This window comes from Rhizophagus irregularis, chromosome 17 (assembly GCF_026210795.1).
Source record: "Rhizophagus irregularis chromosome 17, complete sequence".
In the NCBI taxonomy this organism is placed as follows: domain Eukaryota; kingdom Fungi; phylum Glomeromycota; class Glomeromycetes; order Glomerales; family Glomeraceae; genus Rhizophagus; species Rhizophagus irregularis.
Window position 1 is genome coordinate 3,919,806 of NC_089445.1, and position 14,000 is coordinate 3,933,805.

Consider the following 14,000-nt stretch of genomic DNA (forward strand, 5'->3'; position numbering starts at 1 on the left):
ATCCACAGGTAAGGAGTTAAATTGTAAAATGCAAGGAGCCATCAATTCCGATAATGGACAAGAAAGATGTGAGTCAGTATGAGCGGCTTTGGCTAATGCATCCACATGATTATTCAGAGGGTCATCAGCATGAGCAGGAACCTTGATCAATGTAACATCCAGATTCTTTTGCAACATAATAGTGCGTATGGAGGACCACAAAAGGTGGTTGGATTCTTTAAGCATTCTGGGAATAAAAGGAGCATCCACATATAAAGACCATAAAGAAAGTAATTGAGCACAATCAGTGGCGACAGTAATCTTTGAATTCCGAGGAAGGGAGTCCAAACCGTGCAATAAAGCAAAAGCTTCTGAACGTAAAGCAGAAGGAAAAATGGAAGAGATGATATTATAATGGGATTCCAAAATAAATCCATCAGGATCTATAGCAGTCCATGCATAAGCCATCGAGGATGCCGGATGACTAGGAGGAGAAAGGAAGGAACCATCAATATAAAGGGTAAACACTGAAGAAGGAAGTTGGATATCAGAAATCCTAAGCACTGGTTCATTCGTAGGAGGTAAGCGAACCGGAGCAAAAAGATGAAATAGTAAAAGAGATTTGGCATAGCCTAACGAGGCAGAAAGTGAAACCGAACGAGTATCCGCATGTATATAAGTACGAGGTTTCGTAGGATAACGGATCAAACTTGATAACGGAACATAAGAGAAACATCCTTCAGAGGGACATCGTTTAATCAAAGTCTTAGAGGTAGAGGATCGCGGAATAGCAGAGGCACAGCCTTGGCATGCAGTAAATTCAGAAAGTAAATCATCAACCGATGACGCAATCCAGTGTGAAATTAGGGCTTCATTACGTGGAGCAGGATAGGTAGTAATCACACGGCCAACGAGGAAAGAGTTAGTATTGCGATTAAAAGAAATAGCCCATTGAGGGTTAAACCAATAATTTCGACTAATATCTATAAAAGAAATAAAAGCTACGGTATGGGAACTAGGAATTCTAAATTGTTGTAAAATAAAACAAGAAGGCGAATTAGGAATAACAATAAAATTGAACAAATAATTAAACCAAGCAGGCACAGATCCTTTGTTCGATACTCGTTTAAGAAAGCGTAAATCTTTCCATGAGAGAAATCGAGAGCCACACGGTGTAATCAATTGGGCAAGAAAATGAGTGCAGAAATTTTTCCGAACATTTTTCATGGAAGTAAATAAATCTTTTGGTAAAATAGACCGGAGTGGAATCGCCGGACGTAAATCTTTCCTCGGAGGTCGGAACAGTAAAGACCACGTGATATTTAAACGAGAAGAGAACAATAAAGAATTAAATAAAGAATGTGTTCGCAAAGAAAGGGTGTGGGACCATGGTTCCAGGTCAATAGTAGAAGGGCAAACATCACAGTCCAAAAAACCTTGGAGATAAGTAATCATATAATTAGCAAAGAAAGCTTATATGAAGGGTGAGAAAAAAATATTCTGCCATGAAGCCACATGAGATGATAGAAATCGACCAAACGCTTGTTGAATAGAGAAAGGCAACAGTGTGAAGAGTGTGGAAAAGAGGAGGTGACTGAGGCCAAACCAGCCTTCTGACGAATAAGAGAAAGCATTGGAGAAACCATGCGATTAATGGTGGATTCTGCAAATAATGTGGTTTGTAGGCGAAATTCTAGCCTCGGAAGTAGGACAACGTTATAAAGATAAGCTATATGTTGTGCTAAAAGTTTTTTAGGACTGAGTAGAGCGGCCATGTCTTTGACCATGGAAACAGTTTGGTTATGAACGAAACGAGAAGAAGCTGAAAGATTAAACCAAACACCTAAAAACCGAAAAGAAGTAGATAAGGCTAACGCCTTTAAAGTAAGGGTATGAATCGTATTTAAAGAAGATGGGAATAGATCAAATACAATAGTTTGAGAAAATTGTTCAGAAGAAAGAAGGATATATTTTGCTGAATTTGCTTGAGTATTATTTAAAGTATAAAATTCAGCAGTGATGGAAAGGCGATCTTCAATTCCTTGTTTAGATGAAGCAATCAAAGTAGAGTCATCCATAAATGTAATATGTGAAACAGGAAGATTATGTTGTTCATAATCAATTGGAGAATAATCCAATAATGCAGAAGATTTCAAAATAAAAGGATCACAAGCTTCTCGATTAAGGGTGGTAAGTAATGGATCCAAATATATAACCCATAATAGTGGAGAGATGATTTCACCTTGGTCAATACCAATTCTAACTCTATATCCAGAAGTATCACCATGATGTGTAATAATTTTATTATTACGCCTTGTAAAAAGGTTAATGATAAATTTGATCAATAAAGACGGAATATGCAGACGGATTAAAGCCAGTCTAAGCATGTTCAAATCAATTGAATCAAAGGCCTTAGAAATGTCCTGAGAAACAACCCATAGTTCTTGGTCATCGCTTTTATCAAAGCGTCGTTGATGAATAATAGCATCAAGCATCTTAATAGGAATGTCGGTGGAGCCGCCAGGTAATCCGGCAAAATTACCACCTTGGAGCACTTGATTGTCGGCTAGGATTTTTGATAGTCGAGTTGTAACGACCTTAACCACACATTTTCGCACTGTTTCCAATAGAGTGATAGGTCGCGTATTCTTCAATTGGGCGTCAAAATCATGAGGCTTTGGAATGGGATAAACAAGCGCTTCACGCCAATCGGCAGGAATATCTCCATGAATGAGACAAGCATTTGCTAATACAAGAGACAAATTGAAAGTTTCGCCAGTTAAATGTTTGAGCATCTCATAAGAGATCTTGGAAGGACCAGAGGCTTTATTATTAGGCATAGAATTGAGAGTATTTTTCCATTCATCGGCCAGAATAGGAGACATAACTGAGTTATATAAGGACGAATCAATATCTGGAAGAGGAGTATAAGCTCGTTGCCATCGTGGAGGAAATGAATCCGTAGAAGAATACTGGACCAAAGGAGGAGTAACAACCGATTGGAAGTGTTTAATAGCGGCTTGTTTGATATCTGAAGGATCCGTGAGTAATGTGGGTTTGGAGTCAATAACAACCAAAACTCTATCAAGGACGATAGAACGATGTTCCACTGATAGGGCTGAGGAAATAAAAGAGCCCGGGGATGTAAAGAAATGTTCATCTCTAAGAGCAGTATAATATTCAACGGAGTCTACACGATGCTGATGAAATTGTGTGGAAAGATAAGCTGAGACCAAAGCTTTTTGTGAACGTAAAAATTTGACAAAAGTAGGAAGCGGTGTTGTACTATAAGAAGGTATAGTATAATCTGTTAAAAGAGACTTAAGGAGGATTAATTGGGTTGGTAAAGAATTAATCATTTGTAAAATTTGAGCAGGACGACCAGGCCTAGATGTGGTCAATTTAAACAATAATCTATCCAAGAATTTGTTGACAGCAATAAGCATGGTAAGTTCAGGAGAATATTTATGGTGATGAGTATTGGATACATGTTGGAATGGTAGAGAATCAATGGCACCACCAAGAATAGAACGTTTAAGAGCGTGCCAAAGTTTGTCCAATGAAAGAGCTGAAAGTGAAGATACTGAAGGGTGGTGTGTGGTCAAGTATAACTCAAGACGTGAGTTTACTTCATTGGAAAATTTGTCCCAAGTGTCATCTTTCAAATTTTTGTAAAGAAAGATGGTGCGTTGTTCGCTTTTCTGCTTTAATCGAGCTTTAGATAAAATAGCGAAACATGAGCTGAAATCAAAGGCCGTTATAAGAACACGATGATCAGTAAATTGATTATCATTCAGCTTAGGACAAGTTGCAACTTGAGAGAAAAGACCGGGAGCAGGAAATCCAGGGGATGACCAAATATAATCAAGTCTTGAAGAACCATTTTGGTGATAAAAAGTAGGACTAGGACCTGAAATTGAGGAAATATAGGATTGGTGATCCGTGAAATATCGAGAAGAAAGTGATCGTAAAATTTTTAAATGATGTTGAGGAAGATGTGAATGTGAAATTTTATCTGCATTAAAATCACCAAGGATGACTACGTGATAGTTATTAGAACGGGCTTTATCAAGCCATAAATTAAGTTGTGCAAAAATAGCATCTCGTTCTTTATAATGAATAGAATGATAAGGAGGAATATAAACAGAGATAATAGAAATTTTAGTCTGATGAAAAAAAAGATCTAATTTTAAAAGACGACCTTTCCAGGGATCAATCTTCTGAACATGTTTATGTAAAGGATGACGAAGTAAAAGACCAACACCATCATGTGGTCGTGAATTAGAAGGGGAAGGAGCCCAATAGGACTTAAAATTATATAAGGAATGTTCATTTTGATAAATAAATTTAGCACCAGAAGAAATAAGGCGAGTATCATTTAACGATAAAACGCCAAAGGAAGAATGCAAAAAATAATTTAACAAATGCAATTGTCGGACAGGGGAACACAAACCATTAACATTGATTTGTCCAAAGTTAATAAGAGGAGAAGAAAAGGAAGGAGAAGAAAAATTATTAGAACTATTATCAGTAAGTATCGCACTATTAGGGGGTGAAATCCCTGTAATACACCCGATACAGATTGGTGTTCAATCATTGGAAGGGGAGGGTTTTGAGGGATAGAAGGAGTCCAATTTTGCCATAATCGAACCAAGTTGGGCAGAAAGATTCTTTTGTGTATTGGTGACATTAAGAATTTCCGATTGCAAATGAGAAGTGTCAGCACCGGGGGCAACATTAGTAGGTCGGGAGATGGGTAAAGGGACGTGTCTTCTTGATAGAACAGAGTTAGGATCCAAAGCTGAGAATGAAGCATCAGGGGAAACGTCGTAAGAGAAGAAGAGGTATTGTGAGGAAGATTGAATCCAGGATTCATGTCTCGGGATGGAGCATTATCCCATCCATTATTATAAGAAGGAGTATAATTTTCATGATAATCCTGAGGCGAATGCAATTCAGAGTCGCCAGGGGCGTCATAATTCATCATTGATTCCAGCTCAGATAGTCTATATTCATGAGCCGTAATAGTGTCATTCATCCAAGAGACTGTTTCCTCTAGAGTGTGGAGGGTGGTAGCGATCTCTTTGATCTGTGCCTTTAATTCATCAACAACATGTTGAGGAAGCGTAGGGGCAGGATTGTCAGATGAAGAAGTAGGGTGTATAGAACTGATAGGATGAGGTCTGTGTGGAGGTTGAGCAGAACCAGAAGAATTATCATTGTCCCTGGAATTATTATTGTTATTGTTGGTTCTGTTGTTATTTCGTGAAGTGTTGGGACGAGAAGTGTTATTAATAATGTTGTTGTTGTTGGAACGGAATGAAGAGGAATTACTTATTAAGCGGGATCTAGGAGTTGGAACGCGATCCTTGAACGGGATGAAATTGAAACTGTACACGACGAAATCCTGACGACCACCGAGGGCCAGCATTGGGAAATCGAGAATAAAGCTTGTTGAGGCGATCGCCCACTTTCCGTGTGGGACGAGGGGATTATCGTAGGAAGGGAGAACATCCAGACGCACAAACATGGCATAAAGTTTGTGCTTCATTGGGAGGTGCCATATTAATCCTTTGCCGCGGAAAGCCACGGTCATTTCTTTGGCAGCTTCAAGAGATTCGAACGAGGAGAAATTCAAATACACATAGGGTTTAGGCTTGTATGAGTTGATAGACAAAGGAACGTTAAGAGCCTTAGCGTTAACATGAGTAGCAATTTCTATCAGATCAGCTTCTTTAATATTCTTGGGGATGCCGGCAAGGATAGCAACATGTTCTCTGCGGCTATCGCGTTGGGATTTCGAATAAGATGCCGGGCAGACGCGTAAAGAATTACCAAGGCAAATGATCGCCCAAATATCATGAAATTGGGTAATCGCGTCCGCGGAGGAAAACTGGATATGTCCATTGTAGTAAAGTTTACGAGGAGTAAGCTTGCACTTGATTACAGTGCCAAATCGGGAAAAGGCCTGACGGACTTGAGTCTCGGTAAGGAAAAGTGGGATATCAGTAACAAACAAAGACTTTGCTTCGTCATTGAGTTTAGCATCTGCAGTTGAATAATGAATAAAGGCTAAATTGAGAAGATCTACACGTGGTGAACTAACACAATCGGTATAATCGTGCTGATCATTAAAGAAGACAAGGATCTTTTTGTTATCGCCTGATCCATCACAGCGTGCACGGGCGCCATAAGAGGAATAGCGGGAGAGTGAGCAATCCACTTCGTCACACATGGAGCGATTGGTAGTAAATTTAGCTTTGAACGCGTCAGGTGCGTCACGTAGATAGGCCGCAGCATGATAACGAGAGGGTGCAGATTTGATAGCAGCAGCATTACCATCGGGAGATGGTCGTCGTTCTGGGACATCAAAGACGACAGCTTTGCCTTTACCACTGGTGTTAGAGGGAGCATGGATAGAAGCGTCAATAGTATCAACAGGAGTGGTAACATTTTGAGGAGAAGTAATCACGTGGACTTTGTTGACAGGAAGACCAGAAGGAACAGTAGAAGTAAGGTTGGGAGCGGAGCAGAGGCGAAGTTATATCGAACATTCATAGCATCATCAGTGACAATTCGTGAACGTTTATTAGGCGCGCCAGCGGTAGTCGTGGGAGACAAAGGTCGGTCTCCAGAGGGAGTAGAAGTAATAGGACGCGGTGGCGGCGGAATATCCGGGTTAATAACAGAAGGAGCTGGAGGTGTAGTCATAGTATAAAGCTCAGTAAAGAGGAAAGCAACTGTGGAAATATTAGTATGTTGAACGAGCACTTAGAAATTTTCGAACGAAAATTTCAAAAATAATTTTTATTAGTATTTTCAAAAATTCAGGAAAGAGTTGCGATGATCCTCATATTTGGTGATTATAAAGAGATGTGACTATATAAAAAATTTCTTATATTTGTATATCATAATTCCGGCCAAAAATTAACATAATTTTAGCCAGAATTATACTTAAAACTTTATTGTATTGTAACTTCGCCAATATTAATCGTAGAGAGATGATCTTACCGCCATTCGATTCGTCTTGATGAGACGGTTCTAATGGTATAAAATACGTCGAAATCCAATCACTAGAATAATTTCTGAAATTAAAAAAATATTAATGGTTTTTGTGTAATAACTCTGTCAATATTGATCCTAGAAAGACGATCTTACTACCATTCGATTCGTCTTGATGAGACGAATCTAATGGTATAAGATACATCGAAATCCAATCACTAGATCAATTTCCGAAATTAAAAAATATTAAATGGTTTTTAAGTAATAACTCCGTCAATATTGATCACAGAAAGATGAGCTTACCACCATTCGATTCGTCCCGATGAGGTGATTCCAACGAGCTATAAATCGCCTTTTTACAATCACTAGGTACCGAGAAATCTAGCAAAATGTTAAATGGCGCAGTAAACGTAAATCAAGAAATATTATAATGCCGATGTTTAACATTTTGTTCAATAACTCGTCAGCCAGTGATCAGAAAAGGATAAAACAGGGTTGGTCACCCTATCTCGGTGGTTAGTCACTGAGACCCTCATTAAGCCTGAGTATGGTGAGGTCGCAGGTTCGATTCCCATGACCACGGAAATAAAAAGAATTTTACTGCGGACGCTACAACCAATAGCGTGAAGGTACAGGGATTAGTGTAGTTGGACTGCATCATGGTGAATTAGTGTGTACGGTTAGGCCGCACATTTCAACTAAGGGGCCGGGTCATATGTCCTTCTAACGTTTCCTATGAGGCCATTGGTATGTGCGCAGTCCTGTCCTTGAGGTCACTACTATACGCTGGGGGGACTTCCTGTTCAGGGTGGTCGCTCCACGATACCACTTGGGGTCAGTAATGGCTAGATGGTCGTCCTAGATGGTAAAGCTGAGGGTGCAATGTCTTAGTGGTAGTTTGACCTTCTGTTAGGTCTTAGACCAACCAAGGTGTTCGTGCGCAGAACAGGTACGTAGGTTATGGGCCTTCGATTCCCCACTTCTTAGGTCCTGGTTGGTGATCCCTGTGGTTGATACCCACCATAAGGGGTGATCCTGGACAGAAGCCTGCTACTTCCTGTCCGAGTAGTCACTACAAAGTATACCACTTGGGGTAAACAACTGTACTATCGGCGCTGTGTCAATCATGGGCAATTTGTAAGTGGTTTCTGAGTGGGTAGCTTAGTACCCAAAATGGTGGTATGGAAGGGTACTAGATGGTTGATGTTACCTGTCGAAAGTCCTCCATGAAAGTAGATGCTCTCTAAAGGTCGTTAAATAAATTGAGTATCAGTATCATGCAATGGGTATAGGATGAGTAGGCGGCGTGTACATTCAGCATCAGCCTATAATGGCCCGATGGGGGATGTCTTCATAGTGGTGCTGTTACCTGAGGAATTAAGTACGGTATAATGGTTGCCCATTGAAGATGATAGGACACAGACCCGAGATTAGTCTCATAAGAGGCAATGGGTGGTCTGGCCGTAAACATTAGCAAAGGAAAAGGATAAAACTCTCCCGTTCTGCTCACTTGACAATATTTACGAAAAAATAAAAAATTTTTTCGAAGTTTTTTATTACTTTTTCTTTATATTTTCTTTATTTTAGATAACTGCGACACTTTACAAATGGCTAAAGATAACAAAAAGAAAGATAACAAGTCTAACAAAGATACTACTTCTAAACGTCCTGCCTCTAGCTCTCCAACTGGCAACGTCTCTGGTCAAGGTTCCTCTATGTCTGGTCCTTCGAACACTCCACCTTCGACCACCTCTACTAATAAACGTACCAGAGTCAGTGCTGAAGACTCTGTCGCGGATGTTGATAAACCTCTCCCGCCTCCTGGCCCCTGTTGGAGACAACTTCCGCCGAGATACCTTCTCAACCCGATACCTCCTCTCTCGCGCTTCGCAACACGCCCTCGCTAACAACAACGATAAAGGCAAAAGCCCTGATATTACTCCCGCAGTCTCTTTCCCCTGAACGTGCTGCCTCCCGTCCGACGCGTCCCAAGCTGCAGTACAATCTCAACCTACACTTTTCTACGCCTCGGCCGCTCCTAATGACGTCGACGGCTTTTGGAATCACTTCGCTTCGAACCGCGAAGCGTGCGACGCGGTTGATCGACAACTTTCCTTGTTCTCCTCTTATGGTAGTCGTGCCACGTGTAGTGGATCCAATGATCTGAAGAGGATCATCGTCCACTTCCGAAAAAAGGTAGATCTTGACAACGCCACAGCCTCCCCTATGGATTCTTTGTTCGGCTTGCATTTCCATGCATATGACCCCAGGCTATTAAGGCTGATGAACACGCGCGTACCCTGGTGGTTACCGATATCCCCCTTTTTCTAACTGACGCTCTTTTGCGTGGTACCTTTTCTCGTTACGGCAATATTACTCGTTGCCATACCCATTTATCTAAACTTTACCGTACTGCATACATTACCTTTCGAATCTACTGGTGCTTTACATAACCTCGACTCTACCTGGGGCGTCCTTTTCGTGAGGACATTGTTTGCGAATCTGCCCCGCTACTTTCTCACCTCCGACCAACGCGCCGAAAGACGCGCTTACGTTGCTTTACTTGCCGGTCTTCCGCGCGGTACTATAGCGGTCGATCTCGCCTGAAATTGCCGATGAAATTTCCGCTAAATCTATCAACGTTCCCTTCTCTATGAATTCTTACAATCCCAAACCTTACGCCTATTGCCATTTTGCCTCTGAAACGGCTATGGAAAATGCTAAATCTATTTCATGTGACCTTAAGAAAGTCAGCCTTACCTGGCATTCTCCGGATGAAGTCACTTCTCTTTATCATCGATGTGGTCGCCCTAATTGTAACCCTGATCGATGTGGTTCTTCATCTAGACCTAATCGCCCTTCTCGCCCTTGGCAATCTAATGATAAATTACGTGCTTTATATAATAAGCATCTACCTCCTTCTCATTCTGCTAAACGACATAACCGTTTTGCCCGCCCTGATAACAATAATGATGGACAAAGCCGTACCAACGCTTCTCGCTATCGTTCTAAATCCAGACCTAATAACCGACAACAATCTCGTTCTCGTTCTCAACGTCGACCATGGAATCGCGATAATCTCAATAATAACAATAACGATCAACGTCGTCGCATTCCTGATGAAAAGGAACTTGATTACTATATCGATGGCATGGATGTTACATACCCTGCTCCTCCTACTGTGCTTACTGATTGGAAATCTATTGGTGCTGCTCTTGAAAAAGTAGTTGAAGAATTAGCCCTCCTTACCACACAATTTGCTTTTATGAACAGCCGCATCACTAATTTGGAATCTGCTATGGCTGCTCGTACTCCTATTCCTGGACCTTTTGTCACTAAACCTCCTCCCTACATCCCTTCCTCTATGCAAGGATGGGATGATACAGTGAATCGAACTGATAATAATATCCTCGTTGATGTTAATTCTTCCCCTTTGCAATCAACAAGTGGTTTTTCCCCGATTCCTCATTTTGCTCCCATTCCACCTTCCAACGTCGCTCCTTCCTCCCCTATTGATATGGAACAGCGTCTCTCCTCTCTTTCCGATACTGTTGCCTCTTTGGCTGGCTCGATTAAAGAAGGAATCCAACAAAACAACCTCATCTTAGCTCGGCAACAAGGCCATGCTAATCAATAATTGTTCTCTTTTTCCCTCTTCTTTATTACCGATTTATCAGTGTGTAATAATGATGGACAACAAGAAACATAATTTTTCCCCTCACCCCTCTCCCCTTATCAAATTTGGTCAAATAAATGTTAATGGTTTATGTTCCCCAGTTCGACAACAACATTTGCTTAATTTTTTTCTTCACTCCTCTTTTGGTGCTTTATCTATTAATGATACGCGTCTTTCCCCTTCAAATGCTAAATTTATTTTTAATAATGAACACTCCCAACATCACTTTAAGTCCTATTGGGCTTGTTCATCTTCTTCTTCTCGCCCTCATGATGGTGTTGGTATATTGTTACGTAATCCCCTTCATAAACATGTTCAAACAGTTGATCCTTGGAACGGTCGACTTCTTAAATTAGATTTGTTTTTTCATCAAACAAAAATTTCTATTATTTCTATATATTATCCCCCTTCTGGTTCTGTTCATCAATCTATTTGCAATGATCTTATTGCCAAACTTCTTTCTTGGCTCGATTATGCCCGAGCTAATAATTATTTTGTAGTTATTCTTGGCGATTTCAATGCTGATGTAATCGCTCATTCTAATTATTCACCTAATCATTTTAAGCTTCTTCGCTTGCTTTCTTCTCGGTTTTTTACTGATCATCAAGCTCACTCCTCTACAAATGGTCCTGATCCCACCTTCTTTCATGATAATGGATCTTCGAGAACTGGATTATATCTGGTCTTCACCTGGTTTCCCCGCCCTTAACCATAGTCTTTCACAAGTGGTTACTTGCCCGGGTCTTCTTGATCGTCCTTTTACCGATCACAAAGTTCTTTCAACTGTTTTTGACTTCAGTTCTTGCCTGGCTATTTTGGCTAAATCTCGACTCAAACAGAAAAAAGAAATGTGTACTATTTTCTCTTATACTTCCACTTCAACTGAACAATGGAATAATTTTACTGCTGAAGTGGATAATTCTCTTGAAGTTTATTTAGATAGGCATTATCACCCTAATTTTGATTTCTCCTCTCTTTCTCTTGACCATATGTGGCATGCATTGAAAGCTGCCATAATTAGTGTTGCAATTGAAACTTTACCCTTTCAAAAAGTCTCCAATACACACCGACATTCGTACTCTCCTGAATTAACTAAACTTATTGCTATTAACAAGTTTTTAGATCGATTTTTATATCGCCTTACTACTCATCATTCTAATCGGCCTACTCAGATTGCGCAAATGACTGCCGCTTTGCCCTCCCATCTTGAAAATCTTGCATCCCTACTCCCTGATTACTCAGTTCCTACCTATTCTACAACCCCTGCATCTGTATTTAAATCGTTTTTACGATCACAGAAGAATTTAGTTTCTGCCTTTTTATCTACTAAATTCGCCCAACACCTTACGGACTCAGTGGAATATTATACTGCACTACGTGACGAACACTTTTCGACCTCGCTTGGCACCTTTATAGATTCTGCCCTATCTGTAGAAAAACGCTCGATTGTTCTTGATCGTGTCCCTGTCACTCGGACTCAACTCCTACTTTATTAACGGATCCTTCGGACATTAAACAAGCTGCTATTTCTCATTTTCAATCGATTGTTTCTCCTCCGTTGGTCCGCTATTCTTCCATCACTTCATTTCCCGCCCGATGGCAACGAAGCTTACACTCCTCTTACAAATGTGTCTGCTTCATTATATGATCCCTGTTTTGGCGCCTATTTCCCTACAAGAATGGTCTACTGCGATTTCCTCCACGCAAATAACAAAGCCTCCGGCCCTTCAAAAATTTCTTATGAGATGATTAAACATCTGTCCGGTGAAGCCTGGATTTCTCTCTTTACGGCCAATACCTGCCTTTCTCGCGGTGATATTCCCGCTGACTGGCGCGAAGCTGCGTGGTTTATCCTATTCCTAAACCTCACGAATTTGATGCTCAACTTAAGAACACTCGACCTATTACTCTTCTGGAAACAGTTCGAAAATGTGTAGTTAAGGTCATCACGAATCGTCTCTCCAACATTCTTGCTGATAACAAAGTTCTCCAAGGTGGTAACTTTGCTGGCTTACCTAAAGGTGGTTCTACTGATGTCCCTATCAAAATGCTTGATGCGATTATCCATCAACATAAACATGACTCTACTGATAATCAGGAACTATGGATCGTTTCTCAAGACATCTCTAAAGCTTTTGATTCTATGGATTTAAATATGCTTAAATTAGCTTTAGATAGATTACATATCCCTGCACTTTTAGTGCGATTTATTTTGAATCTTTTTACACGACGAAATAATAAGATTATTACTTGTCATGGTGATACAGCTGCTTATAGAGTACGTGTTGGTATTGATCAAGGAGAAATCATTTCCCCTCTTCTTTGGGTTATTTATTTGGATCCTTTACTCACTGTTTTGAATCAAGAAGCACGAGATCCTTTCATTTTAAAATCTTCAGCTCTTTTAAATTATTCTCCACTTGAATTTGAACAACATTCTTTACCGATTTCACATTTAACGTTTATGGATGATTCTACACTCATTGCTTCTTCAAAATCTGGAATAGAAGATCGTCTTTCCATTACTGCTGAATTTTATACTTTAAATAATGTTCAAGCCAATTCAGCAAAATATGTTCTTCTTTCATCCTCTTCGCCTTCTTCGAAGATTACTTTTGAACTTTCACCTTCCCTTTTAATTTCCGATAATTCTCTTTCCCTTTCTTCCTTATCTCTTAAAACTTCATTTCGCTTTTTAGGAGTTTGGTTCTCTTTATCCGCCTCTTCTGATTTTGTTCTCAAATAAGCGCGCTACGGTTAAAGATATGGCAGCTCTCCCCGGGACCGCAAGAAGTTATTAGCACAACATGTGGCCTATCTCTATAACGCTGTCCTTCTTCCGCGATTGGAATTTCGTCTTCAAACTACCCTTTTCTCTGAAAGTACTATTCAATCAATTGTCAAGCCTCTGTTTTCAGTACTTCGAAGAAAAGCTGGTCTTGCTACGACTACTCCGTTGCCCTTGTTATTTCTCAAACTTCCCTTCTCGATTCAAAATGCTTTTTATCGCTTTCTTTCTTCCCATATTGCATCTTGGCAAAAAATTTTCACTCATCCTGATTTTAAAGATTTTGCCCTTTATGCTATCTCCTATCTTCAAGGATATTTGGGTGCTGAAAGTTGCCCGACTACTATTAACTTAGAACCATGGTCACAGATCGTTTCTTTGCGAACGCACACTTTGTTTAATTCGTTATTGTTTTCTTCGCGTCTGAACATCACGTGGTCTCTTTCCTTCCGGCCTCCGAGGCATGATCTACAACCTGCTCTGCCACTCCGATCTATTCTACCTCATTCCATTTTTCAATCGAGTTGGAAACTTTGGAAAAACTTGAATATATTT